The 24,195-nt window shown below is 38.1% G+C and overlaps 1 protein-coding gene and 2 pseudogenes across 20 annotated transcripts in view; 1 reads left to right on the forward strand and 2 right to left on the reverse strand.

Annotated features, from left to right (window-relative positions):
* The window catches only part of SYTL5 (synaptotagmin like 5), a 232,873-nt gene that overhangs the window by 40,615 nt on the left and 168,063 nt on the right, over positions 1–24,195 (forward strand). The window lies entirely within an intron of this gene.
* On the reverse strand, positions 10,798–12,199 carry LOC112929942 (large ribosomal subunit protein eL6 pseudogene; annotated as a pseudogene).
* Positions 12,389–24,195, reverse strand: part of LOC112929943 (ectonucleoside triphosphate diphosphohydrolase 5-like) — a 37,148-nt pseudogene continuing 25,341 nt past the window's right edge.

Consider the following 24,195-nt stretch of genomic DNA (forward strand, 5'->3'; position numbering starts at 1 on the left):
ATTTTACTCTTTAACAAGAGACTCAATTATTTCTGTTTGAGGATCCACAATTCTAACAACAGTGCTAAAAGAATTAGTTCTTTTCCTGGAAGAAAAATGTGTGTCAAGAATGGATGGTAGAATTCCAGTGGAGTAGGATTATACTCTATAAAATTGGAGTCAAACATAATGGTGAAGAGTGAAGGGGCTAGGTCCATGCTGTGTCCAGATCTCAGCTTCTTTACTTAATATTTGTTAAGCCTCAGTTTTCTTATCCTTAAAATGAAATATTAACAGTACTTATTTCATAGACTTGTCATAAGAAGTAAAAGAGATAATACATAGAAAGTATTCAGCCCAGAGCCTCGCAGGCACTCAATATATATAAGCTGTTATTATTCTTAGATATTCAGAGGAGAGAGTCTCAAGGTTTGCATGTAAGAAGTATTTGGGATGACTTTGGACAATGTATTCATGTATTACTTAATTTATCCATCAGTTATTTTATTTGCTAGATAAACAAATATTTTTTGAAAGAAATAATTTGAGCAACTAGTAGAGAGGGTGAGCTGAATCTGAAAAGGAAGGGTGGAATCGTAAAGAGACAAGAGTAAAGAGTGCATAGAGACAGCCAAGAAAAAGCCGAGAGTCAACCTGATTCACACATGGGACAATGGGAAGATCAACCTGGATGTACTGTTCCAGAGAAGAAGATAATCTACAGAAAAATGATGGGCAAATGTACAATCTTGTAATGGTCTGTAATTATCTTCAGTACATTGCCACTTCTGGGTCATCTTCTCCCCTTCCTCACTCAGTCCTGTGATATTAAGCTGATTATGTATACAATAATACAGCTATCACATATCAACTAAATGAATGGTCTTTTCCCCCTGTCGTAATAGATAGTCCTTGAGTAATCTGAAAGGCTCAGTTCCATTAAAGTCTTTAGCTCGTGTGCCCTGTGTCTTTTATATATAATGATAAGAAGCTTTGAAAGCCATTTTATCTGAAGCTACTAAAGCAGTGATTCTCAAGCTTTAGCATGCTTTAGAACCGTGGTGAAGAGAGCCTGTTACAGGATATATTGCTGAGCCTCATTCTGAGAGATGTTGATTTCTTAGGTCTGGAATGGGTCCCCAGAATCTGCATTTCTAACAAGCTCCCAGGCGATGCTCTAGCTGCTGGTCCAGGGACTACACTGTGAGAGCCACTGTACTAATGACATCGAGTTATATCAAGTACTGAACTTGATAGAATTAGAGCATGTTTTCTTTAGGTAGAGTCATTTTCTAAAATCTATATTTAGTTGTGCCTCCTACCCATGGAAGTCAATTATTTGAAATAACTTATAGGAAAAAAAGCCCTTTTAATTTATATTTTATCTTAGCCATTCCCTTGCTGTAATTTTGATTTTGATTGTCTTGCTGTTAAGGTTAACTTTTGGGAGGCCTGAGCTACCAATTAAACTCCATTAGTGGTATAAATTTTCTAATACTTCAGAGAGATCCCATTGCATTATTCATAAATCTGAATGGGTTGAGTGGGAGTTTTTCTACAAGTGATTTTTATAATAGGCCTTTCGTAAATGTAAGCATGGATTCTTTCATCAGTGCATTCTTGCTGTTCATAATGTGTCAACATTTTAAATAAAATACATATGCAAATTTTATGGCATTTTTCCTTTATGATCACATATCTCTTTAAAGGAAAATACATATCACCTCAGATTCCTGTTAATTTTACGTGCTTTCACCTCCTACCTAAATGAGTCACACCAAGACGTACATGCCACTTCTTCTGACAAGTACCTGAAACTTGAAGCAATTTTCACACATTCTGTCTTGCTCTGCCCTCACAGTTCTTGAATGCATTATGAGCAGGAGATTACTTTGACTGCTGAGAAGACTTATGGGGAGGTTTCACCACATGGCACCCTGCACAGCCACTCACCTCCAGTCTTCTCTGTCAGTTCTGTCCACTTCCCCACTGCTGCGCCTCACTTTTCCTCTTTCCTCAAACTAACAGAAGGCTTTGGGGCACCTAGGTGGCTCAGTTGGTTAGACTTCCAACTCTTGATTTCAGCTCAGGTCACAATCTCAGGGTTGTGAGATCGAGTCCTGTTAGCATGGAGCATGCTTAAGATTCTCTCCCTCTTCATCTCCCCCTGCTTCCACTCTGCCCATATCTGCTCATGTGCATGCTCGCTTGCTCTCTCACTCACTTGCTCTCTCTCAAAAACAAAAACAAAAAAACCAAAGGCTTTTGTGTGTGGCAGACTTCTAAATGTTCGTAAGAACAGGGAAGAGAATAGTGACAGTCTGGCCCAGTACCACAAATAACTTACAAGTGACTCTCATACCACTGTGTTCTCAATTCCTCAGCTATGGCCTCTCCTGGGGAATTTCTCCTTAGGCCTCCATATTGCTTACACCCAGGACCCTTCCTCCCCTTCTGTCCTGCTCTCATCCCTACTTCCCTTCTTGTGGGCCTCCCTCTCAGCCACCTTCATTTTTCTTAACTCTGTTTCACTGAGTCATTCGGCTCTTTTTTCTGGCTCTCAATCTTTGAGCAAGGGCTCTTATATTTCTCCATTAAAAACACTAGTCAGAATCCATCATCATAGTATTTTTCTTAACAAACAAGCTATCTACCTCTGTGGTGATTTGGCTCATTGCCCTAGAAAGGAATAAGTGGCTACAGTCAGTATTTTCAGGATTGTTTTGTTTTTATTTCTGCCACTTTTGTTAAAGGAAAGACAATAGGGCTGCTTGCCACTGAGAGTATTTCTGTGAATTGTCACAAATTTGGAAAAGAAAACTAAGGTGAATTAGGAAGTACACTATTGGCTTCGAAGTCAGATTCCTGGTGCTAGCTCTGCCTCTCTTTGGCAGTGCCGTCTTTAACAAGGCACATAGTCTGTGTTTCTTCATTGGTAAATTGAAGGAGGTGGGTCAGTGTTCTTCAAGCTTAAGCTGAAACCTAAACACAAAACCAATTCGCAGTGGCGCCTACCTAAGCAGGGAAGGAGGCCAGACCCACCCCATTCATTCTTCCTCCTCCTTGGCCACTTCAGCTTCCTCCGCACGGTTCTGAAAACACTGATCTAGATGGTTTTCATCCAGAATTGTTCCCTGCTTTTCTCATGTTTCTGAGCAGAATTCACAGTTTACTATAAATGCTTCTTGTAAGTAGAATGAGAATAGGTAGATAAAAGCCTGACAGAGAAATGCTCCATGGCCTGGCATAGCAGAGGAATTTTGGAGTTGTCTGATACTCAGTCATGAGTTGTTTGTGGCCCTGGACTAAGCTGTAGCCAAATCTCCTTTGTCCCCACCCCCTGTATTCACTGTGTTTAAAGCTAAGCCAGTCAGAAGTGTTGAATCACTATACTGTACATCTGAAACTAACATAACACTGTATGTTAACTGTACTGGAATTAAAATTTAGAAAATAAAAATTAAAAGTCTGTCACAGATCTGGCCTATTTAAGAAAAGATGTCCTTGTTGAAAAATATTTTTCTAGAAAAAGAGACAGGATTATTTTGATTGAAATTTGACCTTTGGTATTTGACAATAATTGATTAATATTTTATTGTCTGATGATCCCTGTGCAATCAACAATACACTTACAAAAACTCATTGTCTGATTGCTGTGGCTAAAACTTCTAGTAGTATGTTGAATAAAAGTGGTGAGAGTGGACATCTTTGTCTTGTTCCTGACCTTTAGGGGAAAGCCCTTTGTTTTTCTCCATTGAGTTTGATGTATGCTGTTAAATTTTCACATATGGCCTTTATTATGTTGAGATATGTTCCCCTAAACCTATTTTGTTGAGAGTTTTTATCCTGAATGGATATTGTACCTTGTTAAATGCTTTTTCTGCATCTCTTGAGATGACAATAGGGTTTTTATCCTCTTATTAATGTGACATATCATGTTGATTGGTTTTTAAATATAGAAACACCCTTGTATCCCTGGAATAAATCACACTTGATTGTGGTGAATGATTTTTAAATGCATTGGTGGATGCAGTTTGCTGATATATTGTTGAGGATTTTTGCATGTACATCAGAGATGTTGGCCTATAGTTCTCTTTTTTTGTAGTATCTTTTTCTGGTTTTTGTATCAGGGTAAGGGTGGCCTCATAGAATGAATCTGGAAGCTTACCTCCTCTTGTTTTTTTTTTTTTTTTTTTTTTAAGAATAGTTTGAGAAGAGTAGGTATTAACTCTTTAAAAATTTGGTAGAAAAAAAAAATAAAAATTTGGTAGAAGGGTGCTTGGGTAACTCAGTCGATTAAGCATCTGCCTTTTGCTCAGGTCATGATCCCAGGGTCCTGGGATTGAACCCCATGTGGGACTCCCTGCTCAGTGGGGGGAGTCTTCTTCTCCCTCCACCTCTCCCCTCATTCATGCTCACTCCCTCTTTCTCTCTCTCAAGTGGACAAAAATCTTTTAAAAATTTTTAATAGAATTCACCTGTGAAGGTCCTGGACTTTTTTGTTGGGAGCTTTTTGATTACTGGTTCGGTCTCCTTGCTGGTAATCAGTCTGTTCAAATTTTCTGTTTCTTCCCGTTTCAGTTTTGGTAGATTATATTTGCCATTTCTTCTAGATTGTATAATTTGTTAGCATATAATTTTTCATAATGTTCTCTTATAATCCTTTGTATTTCTGTGGCATCAGTTATTTCTCCTCCTTCATTTATGATTTTATTTATTTTAGTCCTCTGTGTTTTTAAGTTGATGAATCTGGTTAAAGGTTTGTCTATTTACCTGATCTTTTCAGAGAATCAGTTCCCGGTTTCATTGATGTGTTCCATTGGTTTTTTTTTAAGCCTCTACTATTACTTTTATTTCTACTCGAATCTTTATTATTTCTTTCCTTCTACTGGTTTTGGGTTTTGTTTGTTCTTTTTCTAGCTCCTTTAGGTGTAAGGTTAGGTTGAGATTTTTGTTTGTTTCTTGAGGTAGGCCTATACTGCTATAATCTTCCCTTTTAGAACAGCTTTTGCTACCTGCCCAAAATTTTGGACCTTTGTGTTATTTATTTTTGTCCATGTATTTAAAATTTTTTTCTTCGATTTCTTGATTGTCCCATTCATTGTTTAGTAGCTTATTATTTATTACCTATATATTTGTGTTCTTTCCAGATTTTTACCTTATGATTCATTTTTAGCTTCATACTATTGTGGTCAGAATAGATGCATGATATGACTTCAGTCTTTTTCATTTTGTTAAGGGTTGTTTTGTGGCCTTGGAACATGTGATCTGTTCCAGAGAATATTCCATGTGCACTTGAAAAGAATGTGTATTCTGCCAGTTTTAAATGGAATGTTCTGAATATATCTGTTAGGTCCATGTGGTCCAATATGTCATTGCAAGCCACTGTTTCTTTGTTGATTTTCTTTCTGGGTTATGTATCCATTGATATAAGTGCAGTGTTAAAGTCCCCTACTGTTACTGTTTCACTGTCAGTATCTTCCTTTATATCTGTTACTGGTTGCATTGTATATTTAGGTGCTCACATATTGGGTGCACAAATATTTATATTTGCTATATCCTCTTGTTGGATTGTTCCCTTTATTATTATGCAGTATCTTTCTCTCTTATTATAGTCTTTGTTTTAAAGTCTATTTTGTCTGCTAAAAGTAGGGTAATTCTGTTTTTAAAAGAATTCTAAATTGGATATGAGTTATATGATTTTAAAAATTACCATTTTAGTTCCTAGAGTCAGTTTGTTGAGTATTTCTAATTCAGGGGAAGTAATAGTATGATGCGGCTTTATTTTTGCCAACTATGTTAAAATTTTTTTCCCGTAGATCAGATACTACCATTGTGATATCGTAGCCAGATTTCATAGTTTTCATCTTACTTTGCATTCCTGAGAAGGAAGATTCATTTCATTTCAGAGATTTATTTCTTCCCTATTAGCAGTGTAGGGAATAATCTGTCTTTATGAATACTCCCTAAAAGACTGGCAACCTTTCTCCATTCTACATACTCTTCTATTATTGACAGAGAGCAGGAAGGTGTTGGTTGTTGGTAAGGTGATGGTACTGACCTAGCACCCTTCAGTAGCCCTGAAAGGGAAGAGGCTGGCCTCCACTGTTGTTGGCTCACTGGTGGTTCAATAAACTTAGATTGTGTCTTCAACCTGTTCCCTTAAAATCCCATCTGCATCTTGTTACGGTATGTTTACATACTCTAATAGTAAACTAATTTTTACCCCCTGAGTTCACATCAAGAAACTTCTTTTTTAAAGATTTTATTTATTTATTCATGACAGACAGAGAGAGAGAGAGAGAGAGAGAGAGAGAGACAGGCAGAGGGAGAAGCAGGCTCCATGCAGGGAGCCCAATGCGGGACTCAATCCCGGGTCTCCAGGATCATACCCCGGGCTGAAGGCGGCGCCAAACCGCTGGGCCATCAGGGCTGCCCAACATCAAGAAACTTCTTATTGGGGTATTTCATTTTGAGTTTTAGAAATTTAGGTACAGTATACTCATGAGTCAATGTGAGCTGGTTCAAAATAAAAGAAATGACAAAATCAGAAGCATCAAAAATCATGGCTAGAATAAAACCACTGCTGGTATAAGTGCTAAGAACTACAAACAGGTTAAGAAAAAATTCAGGGATATTGAGGATTAAAAAATCAAATAGTAAAATGCTTGAACTAGGGATTTACTTGAGGGATGACAGGCTGAGATGAAATGATTATTTCCAGAAAAGTTATATTAGTGGTAGCAGTACCTAATAATTGAATGCGGGAAAAATGTAACAAATTCAACCAGGAGAGTCCTTAACAGCCTCCAATTCTCTTTGATATTTGGGCCATTGCTCTCAGAAGACATAATAGGGAAGAATTACTTTTGTTAATAGAAAATTGATCTCTTCCCTCTTACTTCAAATGTTTCTGTCTTGGTCATTGTGACACAAGCTTTTCTGCTGAAAGTAGCTTTTTGTGTGTTGGAATTTTCTGATGGCTGTTTTTCTACCCAGCCAGTCATCACTCCATTGCCCTGATCCTTCTTCTGTCCTACTTCCCTCTTTCCTTCACTTCCCCCCTTATTTCACTGTCCCTTCCTTCTCCCTCCCTCTTTAGGGACTAAATTAGCTGTCTTCCTATTACATGACTCACCCCCCCCCTTTATTTATTTATTTTTGTAATCTCTGGTCAGTTAGTTTTATTTGTGATTGCTTTGTGATTACTCTGTATGATAGGACATTTCTTCTTTCCTTCAGAAAGCTGCTTCCCTGTTTAATAGAAGTAAAAGGTGCATAGACTTGGCAGGCAAACTTTGGTGTAGATTCTGATTTTTCCATTTTGTAACCTCAATCAAGTTACTTCTGTGTTCTTTATTCCATTTCCTTACTATAAGTGAGGATCATAGCTACCTCCACAGAGTATTGTGATTAAATAAGATGAACTAGTTAATTGTTAACACTTTAACTTGAAAACTTTAATTTTCTTCTCTGTTTCCACTCCATCTTCCATTTATTTTTCTGATACTTGAAAAGATTTTGAAACTAGATCCAGGTACAAATCACCCAGTCAATTCAAGTCCAAATGCACAGAGTTCCAGATTTCCTTCTCTATAGTTTCATTTTTTTTTTCAACTGAGGGAACATTTCTTAAGGGGACAAGCCTTACTCTAAGAGGTTTCAGTTATCTTATTTTCTTGCACTTATTTAAATCCTGAGTAATTCCTCCCAATTTTGTCCTATTATCAAGCAGTGTAAAGGACAATAGTGATAGGGAAAAATCATATAATAGAGTAGTAAGGGTTAACAAGAACAAGAAGTGAAGTGCCTGGATGGCTCAGTTGGTTGAGTGTCTGCCTCTTGGTTTTGGCTCAGGTCATGATCTCAGGGTTGTGATATTGAGCCCCAGTTGGGCTTCATGCTTAGTGGGGAATCTATTTGAGAGTCTCTCTCTCCTTCTCCCTCTCTCTCTGCCCCTCTTCCCACTTTCATTTTCTCCCTCCCTCCCTCCCTCCCTCCCTCCCTCCCTCCCTCCCTCTCTCAAATAAATCTTAAAAAAAACCAAGCTGCTTTTGTTTACTACAAATATTAGTTCTTCTCCTGGAACTTTAGAGTCCAAGAGCATCACTGAAATTCATCCTCTGCATGAGCTTATTGTATCATTTTGACTAAATGCTGATTCCCCAGGTTTATCACTTTGCAGCCTGGCAATACTTTATAAAATACCTGTCTCCTTCTCAAATGCATACAGGAATCTTGATACTTTTTTCAGATTAAAATGCCCTATGAGGGCTGGGTGTGTTGGAGTTGTGAAGCATGAAGCTAATCCCTGTGGAATTCATTCATGATTTTCATGTTTTGTCTTCATTTGTTGCAGGAATATTTATTAAATTTCTGAAGCAGAAATAACATGAATAAGATAGCCTCTATCCACCCCAAATCCACAGGTGGATAGGAAAGACAGATTTTCAAGCTACCACAGCTTCAATTAGTTGTTACTGTTCCTTTTTCATATGTAAACCCTTAAGGTCTCTGTTTATTTTTTTTTAATAAATTAATTTTTATTGGTGTTCAATTTACCAACATACAAAAAAATACCCAGTGCTCATCCCGTCAAGTGTCCCCCTCAGTGCCCGTCACCCATTCCCCCCCCCCCCCCCGCCCTCCTCCCCTTCCACCACCCCTAGTTCGTTTCCCAGAGTTAGGAGTCTTTATGTTCTGTCTCCCTTCCTGATATTTCCCACACATTTCTTCTCCGTTCCCTTATATTCCCTTTCAGTATTATTTATATTCCCCAAATGAATGAGAACATACACTGTTTGTCCTTCTCCGATTGACTTACTGCACTCAGCATAATACCCTCCAGTTCCATCCACCTTGAAGCAAATGGTGGGTATTTGTCATTTCTAATGGCTGAGGAATATTCCATTGTATACATAAACCACATCTTCTTTATCCATTCATCTTTCGATGGACACCGAGGCTCCATCCACAGTTTGGCTACTGTGGCCATTGCTGCTAGAAACATCGGGGTGCAGGTGTCCCGGCGTTTCATTGCATCTGAGTCTTTGGGGTAAATCCCCAACAGTGCAATTGCTGGGTCGTAGGGCAGGTCTATTTTTAACTCTTTGAGGAACCTCCACACAGGTTTCCAGAGTGGCTGCACCAGTTCACATTCCCACCAACAGTGTAAGAGGGTTCCCTTTTCTCCGCATCCTCTCCAACATTTGTTGTTTCCTGCCTTGTTAATTTTCCCCATTCTCACTGGTGTGAGGTGGTATCTCATTGTGGTTTTGATTTGTATTTCCCTGATGGCAAGTGATGCAGAGCATTTTCTCATGTGCATGTTGGCCATGTCCATGTCTTCCTCTGTGAGATTTCTCTTCATGTCTTTTGCCCATTTCATGATTGGATTGTTTGTTTCTTTGGTGTTGAGTTTAATAAGTTCTTTATAGATTTTGGAAACTAGCCCTTTATCTGATGTGTCATTTGCAAATATCTTCTCCCATTCTGTAGGTTGTCTTTTAGTTTTGTTGACTGTATCCTTTGCTGTGCAAAAGCTTCTTATCTTTATGAAGTCCCAATAGTTCCTTTTTGCTTTTGTTTCTTTTGTTAAGGTCTCTGTTTAGTCTCAAGCATATCATCTGATATGGGAGCCACATTTAGTTTGCTTCCTAGAAATCATTGCCAATTCCTTTCTTCTCTGCCCCCCTCCACTATAGAGGCTGAAAAAGCCTCAGACTCACTTTCCTATTCTCCCTTGTCAGTGAAATATAGGGAAATTTTTCTGGGGCTCATGGAAAGTCTACCTTCTGATAAAAGGAACAAGGTACATGGAGAGAAAGATCTGTTTTGGTTTCATTTGTATCACATACCACATTCAGATATTTTCTTTGTATTGTGATGCTTGGATCTGGGAAAGCTACCTTGAAGTCACAAAGCAAGCAGCCAATGAAACAAATTCCATATGCTAAGTATGTTCAAACATAACAATAGAAAGAGCCTAGATATTTTTGGTGCCATAGGTAAGCCACCAAACCAACTTGATGCTGCTCTGCCTTAAGTTTTTTATTGTTCTTATTGATTTTGTCATTGCTGTTATTGCTTATTTGCTGCCCAAAGCATTCCTAATTGATCAGTCTGGAAAGAGTTACTTATGCCATTAACATTTCAGCCTTAATAATCTTAATTTCTCAGACCTTGTAAGGCCTGGGCAAAATAGGTACATTCTAATTGTGGTTGGGGATAGAATATGAAAGAGGCAAAATAAAAAATGGTCACCATGATGAAGGAAGGTTGTTGGGCACTAGGGAAGAAATAGTGCCTTAACAAAGAAGAAAAAAAAGGAATGCAGAGTACATATTTTGCCCTTATAATCGAATCTGGAGCAATCCTGAGTACAACATTAAAAAAGAATGATTTCACTCATGTGGAATTTAAGGAACAAAACAAATGAACAAAGAATACAAAAGAGGTAAATTAAAAAACCCCAGATTCTTCAATACAAAGACCAAACTAGGGGTTGCCAGAGGGGAAGGGGATGGGAAGATGGGTGTGTAAAATAGGTGATGGGGATTGAGAGTATACCTATCTTTTTTTTTTAAACTTTTTTAGAGATCTTATTTATGAGAGAGAGAGAGGGAGAGAGAGGCAGAGACACAGGCAGAGGGAGAAGCAGGCTCCACGCAGGGAGCCCGATGTGGGACTCCATCCTGGAACTCCAGGATCACGCCCTGGGCTGAAGGTGGCGCTAAACCACTGAACCACCGGGGCTGCCCTTAACTTTTTTTTTTTTTTTAATGGATCAGTTATTTAATTAGGTTCTTTGTAAGAAATTTAGAGCATCAATTTGTGAGGGTAAACTCCATTTGTGAGAGAAAACCCAGAGCAGAGCTAGCCCTGCAGCTGAGGAGAATAGCTTTGATTTTTGGCAGGATTTGCAAGTCCACAGATTTCTGATCAACCTTGAACTGCTCTGTAATCTCTTACTTGTCCTTCTCTGTGTCAGAGATCTCACTTTACTGTTGTCTGAGTTTACATAGTGTCGTCTTTTTAAAGTTAGCATCAGTGAGATGTTTGTGAATTTTCACACCCCTGACAGAATTTTGGTGGAGGTGGCAATGACAAATCTGTGTTGTATTCTACACAGAGGAACTCGATTGAGGGCCATAGGTTTGGTCACAGGTAGCAAGCCACTGCTCAGCTGCTTCAGGAAAACCAGCTGTTGCCTCTCTGGCCATTTCCAGTTTTTTCACATGCTAACTGCACTTTTTTTTTTTTCCTGTGGCTAAACAGCTTTCAAGGCACATCTTGAGAAGGATAAAACCTAGGCATTTTGTGAAGTTTAACCACTCAGGTTCCACTGATCTTGTCACCACCGACTGGTTTTGTGACAGTAGCAAGAACTTTCTACTTATTCTTTTCAATCCTGGATTTGGCTGTTGAATATTTCCTCTTGTATATAGCCTTTCTAGAATATATAGCCAATTGGGAATACCTGCCAATTTCTCTGACTAGGACAGGGTTTTGGCTATAGTGGGGCTTTCCTTTCTTTGGCATTTTAGCCTTGAGGATGCCCTTCTTAACCTTGCCACCAGTGTCAGCCTTCTTGACTTCAGGTTTCTTCTCCTTAGCATCTGACATCTCAACTTTCTCACTGGCCACCTTGCAAGATGGGAAAGACAAAGAGTACACTTATCTTGATGAGCGCTGAGAAATGTATAGAATTCTTGAATCATTGTACACCTGAAACTAATATAGCACTTTATGTTAACTATATTGGAATAAAAATGGCAAGAAAACAAAAATATAGTCTTTAGTTTATAATTTATTCTTTGCTATTTAATGTCATGATTACATGTGAACTGTGGCAGATTTTTAATTCCACCCTGGATCCATCCTGCTGCATAGATGATAGTTTGAATGACTAAAGCATGGCAATCAATTTTATAACTGGTCTTAAGTACAGATCATTACAAAAGAATATCTGCTGTAAAAAAATAAAAAATATGAGCAGTGATTTTTATTCCTTGCTATTGATTACTAATGATCTTAACTTTTTTAAGTTTTTATGAAGTCTTCACTCAATGCCTATTTTAAATCTTTGAGGAATACCATTTTAATGAGGTTGGAACTTCAAATAAATTAGAACACTTCTCTCAGTAGATTGGCTTATATGTATCTTTCTCTTGCCCTTCATCCTTCTTTCTACTTAAATACCAGTTATGACTTTGGTCATCCTCTTGCTCTTGGATAAGTTATATGCTGTTGTGACTTTCTGTTAGCACCTGTTCTACTCTATTTCTCACTTAGAGAAAACTTGACAAATGTCAATTTAAAAGATATCACTATATTCTATTTATGTATTTTAAGGAATGATTATTTGCTCAAAATATTTTCAGAGGAGCTGTTTTATGTAGGAAGATTTTCAAATGTCATTTGATAACATATTTGAATTACTGCATTGCAATTTAAATCCCAAGTAACTATGTGTATAGAGCTTATAAGTGCTGTTAAACATCTCAAATGAAGTGAGGTAGCCTCTGGGGGTTTGTTCCAGGGTTTTCTCAAACTGGACTAGTTATATGATTTGGGTGGAAGCTCCCCCCAGGTCCAGGGTCCCACAGTCTCCTGACTGTGCCCATGCAGCTGACCTGTCAGAAAATTCACAGTAACCCAAGCTAATATGCCTTCATAGGATCCATCCATGATGCTAACACTGTCATTTGGTACCAGGAAAGGTGACTTCTTGAATATTTCTTACCTCAAAGAGCAGAGCCTGGGCTTGCTTGCTTGCTTGCTTGCTTTTTTTAGGATTTTATTTATTTACTCATGAGAGACACACAGTGGGGGGGCGGGGTAGAGACATAGGCAGAGGGAGAAGCAGGCTCCATGCAGGGAGCCTGACATGGGACTTGATCCCAGGTCTCCAGGATCACGCCCTGGGCTGAAGGCCATGCTAAACCGCTGAGCCGCCCAGGCTGCCCGAGCCTGGGCTTTCTGTTCTGGCAGTAAGTGCAGTCCTGCTTTTGCCTTCAGGACCACTGGGGCTCTTTCCAGTGACTTTGGGGGATTGAGTCTTTGGCCACTTCTGAGAGTCCTTGAACAGTCTCACCACCCTGCTTACGTTGATCTACAAAAGCAGGAAGTCCTGGCTTCACAGAATCAAAAATTTCCCCTTCCAGAATTGGAAGCTGTCCTGGTATTTTCTGCACAAAGATGTAAACATGACTTCATGTTCCAGTGCTCCCTGCATCAAACATAATTCCATACAATGTGCTGGCACTGACATTGATGGGGTACATGGAAGACAGGACCTTAAACTACGTCTGCTGGTTTATATTTATATTTAGAATTCTGTTTATAACCAGGAGGTATGTAATGCTTTCCCATAAGAAATTCGGAGCAGTGTGTTGCCATTTCGGTGGCTCTAATAGTGATTGAAATTACCTTTTATGTGTGATGTGTCTTCAGTTGGTCATCATAAAGAAGAACCTACTTAATAATAGTTTTATTATAGAAGTTAATAATTTAACATGTACTGAATATCGATTTTTAACTAAATACTTTTTCTGAGAACTTTTTTTAGGGTATGATAGCTCATTATCAGTCCAAAGGCCTGAGAACCAGAACAGCAGATGGTGTAAATTCTAGTCCAAGTCCAAAGGCAGAAGAACCCTTATGTTCTACCTCAAAGACTGTCAGGCAGAGAGAAGGAATTCTTTCTTACTCAGTCTTTAATTCTATTCAGGCCTTCAAGAGATTGGATGTGGCCCACTCACATTGGGAAGGGCAATCTGCTTTATTTAGCCTACCAGTTCAAATGTTAATCTCATTCAGAAACCCTGTCACACATTCACCCAGAATAATGTTTAACTACATATCTGGACACCCTGAGGCCCAGTCAAGTTAACGCTTAAAATTAACCATCATGCAGGATTTAGAAATTGATTGGTAAAGGAAAGTGTGAAATCTAAGTGGGATCCCAAGTTTCTGAATGAGGGCAACTAGGTTGGTCATATCACTATCTTGCCTTCATATTACTGATACCAGCTCTACTTAAAGAGACTAGATGAATAAATGGATTCATTTCAATGGTAGTTTTTTAATCATATGTATTAATAGCAAGAAAAAATTATATAATTTGAGGTTAGGAGAGAATATTAGAGGAGTGTTTTATTATTTTTAAAAGATTTTACTTATTTATTCATGAGAGACACAGAGAGAGAGGCAGCAGAGACACAGGCAGAGGGAGAAGCAGGCTCCATGTAGGGAGCCCAATGTGGGACCCGATCCTAGGTCTCCAGGATCACACCCTGGGCCAAAGGCAGTGCTAAACCACTGAGCTACCTGAGCTGCCCTAGAGGAGTGTTTTAATAAACATGGTTTATATATTTTATGTAAATATGTGTCAAGCTCTGCCCTGGAGCAAGACTCTCATTTGAAACATGAGTAAGACAGTCTTCCCTCAAAAAGCCGGTAGGAAAGATAGATCAATAGGTCATTATACTGTGGGTAAGTACAAATTAATATGTATAGTATATTGTGGGAAACACAGAGGAGAAACACATGATCAGGGATAGATAAAGGGGCAAGGAATACTTTCCAGAAAGGTATTAGGAAACCATAAGCAATATTGCTGTAAATGCATATTGCAAGGTGGGAATGGGGAGTGATGAGTATAAGTAGGGGCCAGACAATGAATGTCTTGTTTAATATGTTAAGTTTGTTCTGTAGGTGATGGAGACTCATTAAAGGGTTTTTAGGAAATGGGAGAAGAGTTAAAATGGGTAGAAATGGTCAAAGTTCCATATAGGAAGATCTTTTGGTGGCTATATGAATCACGTACTTAGGACAGAATCAGACACAAGGATACCAGGTCAATTTATTGCAGTAGTTTAGAATCAGAGAGGTAAAGATTTGAACCAGAGATGTGTCAGCAGGAATAGAGATGGACTCTGGATTAAAGAAATGTTTAAAATATAGATTCCTGGGGTGCCTGAGTGGCTCAGTTGGCTAAATGTCTGCCTTTGGCTTAGATCATGATCCCCAGGTACTGGGATCCAGCCCTGTCTTGGGCTTTCTATTCAGTGGGGAATCTGTAAATAATCTTAAAAAAAAAAAACCCACAACTCCCCCCGCCCCCCATAGATTCATAAGACCCAAGGACTGTTGGAACATGAAGGTCTGAGTGAGGCATAAGAATCAAGGATGACTTTAGATTTTTTTTTAAAAAAAGATTTATTTATTTATTCATGAGGGACAGAAAGAGAGAGAGAGGCACATACAAAGGCAGAGGGAGAAGCAGGCTCCGTGCAGGGAGCCCAATGTGGGACTCGATCCTGGATCCCGGGATCATGCCTCAAGCTGAAGGCAGGCGCTAAACCACTGAGCCACTCAGGTGTCCCATGACTTTAGATTCTACCTCGGATTAATTCAGTACTATGATCTAAGATAGGGAGGGGATGTGGTGTCAGTCTGCTAATGTTTCATAATAAATCACTCCAAAACCCAATGGCTTAAAACAACAGTATTTATTCTCTTTCATTTCTCTGCCATTTGGTTGGGATTAATTGTTCTAGGCTGGACTTGTCTGAACTTGAACACAAGTGGCAGATTGGGTCTAGTTTTTGCTGACTCAGCTCCCTCCTTTCTTGGACCTATGGGTTAGCCAGAGAATGTTTTTTTTTTTTTTTTTTTTTTTGAGAATGTTCTTTTAATGGCAAAGTCAGAAGCTCAAGAGCCCAAGTTCAATCACATAGTACATGTCAAACCCCTGCATATATATATATATATTTTAAATAAATTAGTCTTAATTTAACCATCTCTTTTTAAAATTTAAATTCAATTAATTAACATATAGTGTATTATTAGTTTCAAAGCTAGAGTTTAATGATTCATCAGTTATATATAACATGCAGTGCTCATTACATCAAGTGCCCTCCTTAGTGCCCATCACCCAGTTACCCCCCCCCCCCTTCAGTTATATTTTTAAACATTCACTTGGTTAAAGCAACCTACATGGGTAAGCCCACAGTGAAGATGCAGAGAAGTATACACTATCTTTAGTGGAGGGAGCTCCAACATCATGGCTAAGGCAATGGATAGAGAGAGAGGTGAAGAATTCGAGCTGAAAACTTAACACCGTGATGGCTATGTGGGTGGTGGATATGAGGACAGGACTGAAAGTTAGGGGACTGTTGCTCTACTTCAGAAATGATAGAGTTCAGGGCATGGGCAGTAGAAAAGGGGAGGAGATGTTGAATTCGAGAAGCGTTCAAAGACTGGAGATGTTGTAACACAGAGGCCAGATTCAGGAAAAAGACTCAAGGATGACTCTAGGCTTCTAGTTTGTCTGACTGAGATATAGGAGGAATAATGGTGAGTTCGGTTTAGAAAGCATGATCACATACTTTATCATTCAAATCAGGACAGTTTTGAAAATGTGAAAGATTGTTATTAATAATTATGCCATGGGGGTAAACCTGTCCTGAGACTGACCTCAGGAAAACTGGTAGATAGTCATTCTGAAGTAATCATGGTGAAATATTTTTATTTTTTTTAAGATTTTATTTATTTATTCATGAGAGAGAGAGAGAGAGAGAGAGAGAGACAGACAGGCACCGGGAGAAGCAGGCTCCATACAGGGTCCATCCTGATCCCGGTCCCCTGCTGCCCAAGGTGAAATCTTTTAGCATCAAATTGACACTTGAATGTGAAAGACCAGGGAGAGATCTGATGTGATGATAAAGACTTGGGAATCATCAGCACACAGTGGAAAGTTTGAAAGCTGGAGCCTAGTTGAAATCATCCAAAGAAGCATATGTAGAGCATAATGAATAGAATGAGAAGAGGGAAGGTTAGAGTAGATGATGGATGGGGAGCTTGAGAACAAATAAGAGGTGGCTTATGCCAAAGAGGGGAATTTAAAGAATCAAATAATCATATCAGGTCAGGGTCAGAGCTGCCTTTGGGTGTGACTGAAACCAGGAATTTGAACATGGTCAAGTTTCTTTTCACTCAGACTCTATATAGATTTCTTTCTTTTTTTCTTTTCTTTTTTTTTTTTTGGTCAGGCTGGGTGAGCCTTTGAGGCTAGAGCCAGAAGGAAAACAGTGTTTCCTTGATAGCTCAGAATACAAAATAATCTTGGAGGAAGGCCCTGATTGGCTGAGTATGAGTCACATGCTCATCCCTGTACCAATTAATGCAGCCGAATGCTATGGTTGGCAGTCCCACCATAACTGCAAAGAAAGGGAAATTTTGTTATCAGAAGAATGGAGGAAGATGTACTGGGCAGAAAGAATCAACTGTTACCATCCACAGTGGAGATTGGAGAGTTTTATAGAGGCACAAAGTTCAAGGGAGCAGGAAGTCTTAAGAAAGAGGCATTAAGTACAACTTCAAATGCGGTAAGCATGTGCAAGAATCTAAAGACTGACCTAGTCCTATTGTATTTGACAGTTGGGATTTATTATAGCAGTTGCAGGAAAGCAGTGGGGTAAAAGTCAGATTATTGCAATTTGAGAAGTGACCAGAAGGTGGGTTGGGCACAGAAGAGTGTAGACTAGCATTTCAGTAATTATTAAATGTGAAAAAGAACAAGCTGTACAGTAGATTGATGGCAGTGTATGAATGTTTTAGACTTGTTTATAGGCTAAGGTTTAGGAATCCGTAAAACTGGAGAGATTGGAGTTAAGAACATGTTTGCTGGGACAGTGCTGGGGAGGAGGGATGAAGTAAAGCACAAAGAGATGAATAGATTAGATTTGAAAAGGAAGAAAGACGTTTGATCCTAGTGAGGAGGTTCAGCTGAGCCTGGACATGGAGGAGTTAAAGGAAGGGTGGTACATTGAGAGGAAGAGCCATCTTCTGTGAGGGAGAACATCAGGGCCTGAGTAGTGAGCTTGAGAACAGCCCTGGAAAATTCACTGAAGGCAGTGCCTGAAGGAACTGACCAAAGATGAGGCAAAGAGTTCATAGGTGATTCTGGGGCCTGGCTGATTGTAGGCCATGAGTTTTTGTCTTATTACCAGTCTGTAGGGCTGTGTGATTTTCTCTAGTTGGCGGAGCTGTGGACCTGAAGAAGGCAGATTGAGCCAGAGTTGGAACTTTAATGAGATCACTTAAATGGAGACAAGATGTTCTCCTCAAGGAGACTTAACAGTTTTAGAGTCAAATACAAGGTTTTCAGAAGAAATAAACGAGAACAAGAAGAGAGCTTTTTTGTTGTTCTGGTGTTTTGTCATGGTAATGGTAGACCTCTTCATGGGACTGCATTATAGTTTATCTTTGCTTTGAATTTCTGTTGTGATGAAGAGTTTGTAATTCTCAGACTGTGGTGGGATAAACTGAACCTTAGCAGATGTTTCACAATTTGCAAAGCTGATTTCATGTAGTGGGTTTCATGTTGTGAGTTTCATGTTGTGTTATGTTTTGGATAACCTCTTCCTCCCCAGCCCCCACTACATACACACAAATGGGCATTATAGCGACCTTATGTGCAAAGCCCTCTTGGTCAGTATCACTGTGAAACTCTGAAGAGTTGATCAAGTCCATGTAACCAATTAAGTGTCAGGATATAACTTCAGGTTTCCAAGTTTCAAGTCATTATGCTATATAAGAAAAAGAGATTGATCAAAACTGTAACAAATAAACCTTTATTCAGCGATACTAAAAGTCTTAGAGGTCATTGAAACAAAGTCTTATCAATAGCTGGAAATATTTTATGGCATAGTATAAAGAACATGGAATCCCCTTATAACAAATGCAATATGAAATCCAGGACAAATGAGTCTTTCCCTATCTGAAATTGGGGTACAGTTTTTTTTTAAGTGCCTCACAGCATGGTCATGAAAAAAATCAAAGAGTATAACAAAACCTTTTAAAATAATAAATGAAATTATAATTTATTGAGTAATATTTTTTGTTGACATCATTTATATTCATTTGGCACCATAGCATAGATTATTTAGAAACTGTTGATTACACCTTGGTCTCTTTCCAGGGAACTTGGAGGAATAGTATAATTTGGTTATCCATTATATGTAAATTTGTTTAAAAATACCAAAATTCTCCAGACTTCTTTTTAAATTTATGTAACAGATTTTAGCAGTCGCGAGACAAGGATTCAAAATATTTACTGTATTTGCAAAATTAGTGAGGTGGATGACTGGAATTATCTTCTACCACCATCTGTATCTCTTTATCCTGGAAAATAACATCTTTTACTTGTTCCTGTCCTTATTGTTAGGATTAAGAGATGCTGACCTCAAATTATTTAAGTACAGGGGAGTTGTTCATGTCTTCTTAGTTGAGACTCATCTTTAGCCAGTAATTTCCTGACTAATCGGTGTAAGGAAGGGCTTAGATTTTAAGTAAGTGAATTTAGGATTACTTTTTCCCCCAAAGGATTCTATGGATTGGTTCAGTGGCTATTTCCTATCTGGGGATGTGAGTTCAAAGTCATATTTTGTTAAGGGCCCTTTCTCTCTCCTACACTGAATCCCAAGTTTACAACCTGAGCATTCATTTGCTCTGGAGCTTCTTGAGTATCACTGCAATGTGATTGTAAGAAGAGGAGGAAACAAATGTAGAAGTTAGTCATTTACTTGTGACCTGTTTCTCACAGTGCACCATATTAAAAATGAATGCATACACAAGTTGCATTGATTCTCCCAAGCCAATTCTGCTCGTTGAACTGTGTGGGAGAGATATAAAATATGAATGTGTGGAATAATCTTATAATCCCAACTCAGACATGTTTTTAAATACATAGTCTCAGTTTAGGACCCATAAGAAGAAATTACATAATTGTAGCTAGAGAGCTCAGAGTTGCTGATTCTTATGCTCAGTATAATTTGGAATACCTTCCTAAAAATCTGTTCTTAAGTCATACCTTCCTAAAAATCTGTTCTTAAGTCATTTTAAATGGAATAGAGAAGTTTACTGTTAAAGTAAGTGGAGTGTGAAACTTTTTATAAAGCAAATAATCACTTATATGTATGTCCAAATTTTCATAAATTAGGTGTTATTAAATTAAGATTTTTCATTTAGGGAGCCTGAGTGGCTCAGTGGCTGAGTGTCTGCCTTTGGCTCAGGGTGTGATCCTGGGGTCTGGGATCGAGTCCCACATCAGGCTCCCTGCATGGAGCCTGCTTCTCCCTCTGCCTATGTCTCTCTCCCTATCTCTCTGTGTGTCTCTCGTGAATAAATAAATAAATAATCGTTTTAAAAAAGATTTTTTTCATTTAGATATGTAATTTTATCTTAAGGTGCATCTATTTTTGTTAGATTTGAATTGGAGAATTCCTTTTATTTTACCTAAAGAATGGTCCACTTTGTAAATTACAATGAAATAGTGCTCATAAATCCTTTGTTTTTAACAATGGGTTTTCATTTTTTAGGACTATGTGGAAGGCTATTTACACTGATCTTATTCATAACCAGCTTTATGGTAATCTTAAATGCTGCTTTTTTGAAGAATTGTAATATCTTAAAAGTTCAGTACCCTGAAATTTGCATTATTTAAGAAAATCAGACAATGGAATAGTTTCTTCAGACAGAACCCATAAATGATTGTTTTAAAAAAGCAGCTTCACTGAAGTGTACTTTACATACAATAAAATTCACCAATTTAAATTGTATAGTTGGATGAGTTTCAACAAATGTGTACAATATTTAGTCATTACAAATGATATAGCACATGGCCATTACTTCAGAAAGGTCCTTCCTGCCAATTTGCAGTCAATCCTTTCCACCCCAGCCCCAAGTAACTACTGAGTTTCTTTTTTATGTCATAGTTTTGCCTTTTCTAGAACTTTATACATGGAATCACACTGTATGTGATCAATTGTGTCTGGCTTCTTTCACTTTACATACTTCTGAGATATATCCACATTGTTAGTTGTTTGTTCCTTTTCATTGCTGAGTGGTATTCTATTATACAGATCTATTACATTGCGTTTATTCACCGTTTGATGGATGTTTGGGTTGTTTCCAGTTTGGGACTATTATCAATAAAGCTGTCATGATCATTGTAATACTGATATTTCCATGGACATATATTTTCACTTCTCTTAGATAAATACCTCCTAGTGGGATTCTGTGCCTTATGGTACTGTGAGGTTTAGCATTAAAAGAAACAGTCCAGTTGTTTACCAATTGTACTGTTTTTAATTCACAGTAGCAAAGTATGAAAATTCAATTGCTAACATATGGTATGGTCAGTCTTTTTAATTTTAAGCATTCGTGTAGGTGTATGGTGGCTTCATGTTATGGTTATAATTTACTTTTCCATAATGAATAATGGTGTTAAACATGTTGCCTTGTGCTTATTGGCCATGCATATAGCTTTGAGAAAGCATTTGCTCAAACCTTTTGCCCATTTTTTTTCCTTTTGCCCATTTTAAAAAGTTGGTTGGTTGGTTTCTTATTACTGAGTTACAATATTTTTTTAAAAAAAACATGTTTTAGATATGAATCCCATATCTGCTAATTGTTTTGTAAATATTTTCTTAGTAGTATCTTCTTATGACTAAAAATTTAAAATTTTGATGAGGTGCATTTTATTAATTTTTTTCCTTTGTGGTTCATGCTTTTTGTGCCATATGAACTCTTTGCCTAACCCCAAGTCAAAGATGTTCTTTTATATGTTTTTCTAGAAGTGTTATAATTTTAGCACTCATATTTAGGACTACTACTCATTTCCAGTTAATTTTTGTATATAGTATAATGCAAAGTTTGAGATTAATTTTTTTCCATATGGGTATCTAATTGTTCAAGCACCCTTTGTTGAAGACTATCCTTTTCTCACTGAATTAACTTGGCACATTTGTTAAAGATCAGTTGAGTGCACGTGTTTGTGTGTGTGTGTTGGGGGGTTCTGTTTCTAAATTCTCTAGGTCCATAGTGTATATGTAAAGTAGTTTCTGAGCTGTGAAAACTTTCTAAATAACTCATTTTCATATTGTTTACTCCATTCTCTGTGCTAAGTCTGTATCTCATAAATATTTCTGTCATTGAATATACATAATGCGTTATAATTCTGTGTTTGCATAGTTGCCTTTCCTAGTAACTTATGAGCTTTTTGAGGGTAGGGATGTGTCCTCCTCTTCTGTATTCTCACTTGCTAACACTGGGCACATAACAGGCATCCAAATATAATTGTTGGGTTAAAATAAACAGAATATGGAAATTAGGTTAGAGTGTTAAATATTTTATCTATACATGTGTGATTGGTATTATTTTTGTAAAATCTAAGCAAATTTTCAGAGCACCTGGGTGGCTCAGTGGTTGAGCCTCTGCCTTTGGCTCAGGTCGTGATCCCAGAGTTCCAGGATCGAGTCCCACATCTGGCTCCCTGCAGGAAGCCTGCTTCTCCCTCTGCCTATGTCTCTGCCTCTCTCTCTATGTATCTCTTGAATGGATAAATAAAATCTGTAAAAAAAAAAAATCTAAGCAAATTTTCTCACTTTGTTAGTTATCTAGTATTGTTGCATAGCACCAGTGTCAGTGTGTTTCCTGATATCATGGGCAGCTTAATTTTGACCAGTTGGTTAAGGTTTTCTTCTTAGAATCTGTTCTTTGACCTGACAATAAATACAAGTCATAACTGTTAGTATAATCTCAGTCACTGTAGTAAGGGCCAACATGTATTATCTCATGTAACATTCAGGACAAATGTATGAGGCGGTTACTGTCATTGTGCTCATTTTATAGATGAGGAACAGAACTAGGAAGATAAGTAACTTGCTCCAGGTAACATATATGATCAGTGGCAGAGAGACAGCTGGTATCCCGTTATTGAAACAGTACTTTGTAATCATTGCCTGGTTTCATCCAGGAAGGTTCAGTTATAAATTGATCTTCATCTGAATTGAGTATTGTCAGTCCTTGGGGTCTGAAATATGACATAATATCCTTGCTAAAAAGTAAGGCACTGAGTTTATTGTCTTTGAATATATATGCAGTTATTTTCACAGGTAGAGTTTGCCATTTCATATCATATTTCTCAGTAATACCAAATGGCTTTTGCAACTTGCTCAAGATATTACAGAAAGCATTGTGATGTGATATTTAGCCTGACATTTCCCCTTTAGAACGAGTGTCCTTTGGGCATGAGAGCTGTTTGTCCTCCTGAGCCTGGTTTGAAATACAAATGCCACAGGGCCACATCCCTCTTAATCAACTAATACCTCAGTACTCTTTGCTTACTTTAGACTTTATTAACAAGGATGAGTCTTATAAGCAAAAAAAGAGAGAAAGAAAAAAGAAAGAAAACAAGCAAGCAAGCTGAAAGTATCTATAGTTTGTGTCTCATTTTTTCCCAGTTCCAACTCTAATACAGGCCCAAATCCCAGCCTTTCTCAACTCTAATTTTTCTGATAGACATGAGTTGTATGGGATTTCCTCTAAACCTAGGACTGGTGTTTCTTACCCTATCCCAAGACTGAGAAGTTCTTCTGTCTTGCTCCCCTTCTCAATATGGCACCCATCATCTTTGAGAATTTCTCAGCGCCTTCCTTCTTTACCACACCAGTCCCTGAAGTCTGGCTTCATGGTGATGCATTCATTCTAATACTTAGGATGGTAATAAGAGAAATATCCAAAGGTAACTAAGTAGCCTTCACCATCTTCTATTTGCCTCATGTTGCATTTATCTTCTTTAATCCTTACAACTTGGTGAAGCAAGTTCTATTATCACCTCTGTTTTATACATATGAGAAATTTGAGTCTTAGATGCTTAGGTTTCTTGCCAAAGGTCACAGAGCCCATAAGTAGTAGAGACAAGGCATGAACCTACCTTTCTTTGGTGGAGGAATGACTACTTTTAATCACTACTTCATAATGTCTCACAAAAACCCCAAGAATGCCTCACAGATGGATCTGGGACTACTTTTTGAGCCAAACAGAGCATAGTATTATGATAATCATAACTTTTGTATCATCCATTCTTCATAAAGCACATCATATCCATTATCTGGATATGATTCATATGCTGCCATTGGTTTTTCAATGAATCTACATTTGCAGCTTAGCAGGAATGTTAGGAAGACATTGGGGAATTTAGGAAGTGTCTTCTGCAGGAGAAGAGGAATCAGATAAAATGACCTTGGGATGAGTGGCAAAATCAATTTTTTTGCATTTACTTTAATGGGAAACCTCCTTACCTTGCTATGAAATGAATAGACTCAGCTTCTTGACTAAATTGATAGGAGAGGGAACTTGAGAGAT

Source organism: Vulpes vulpes, chromosome X, assembly GCF_048418805.1.
Source record: "Vulpes vulpes isolate BD-2025 chromosome X, VulVul3, whole genome shotgun sequence".
NCBI lineage: Eukaryota > Metazoa > Chordata > Mammalia > Carnivora > Canidae > Vulpes > Vulpes vulpes.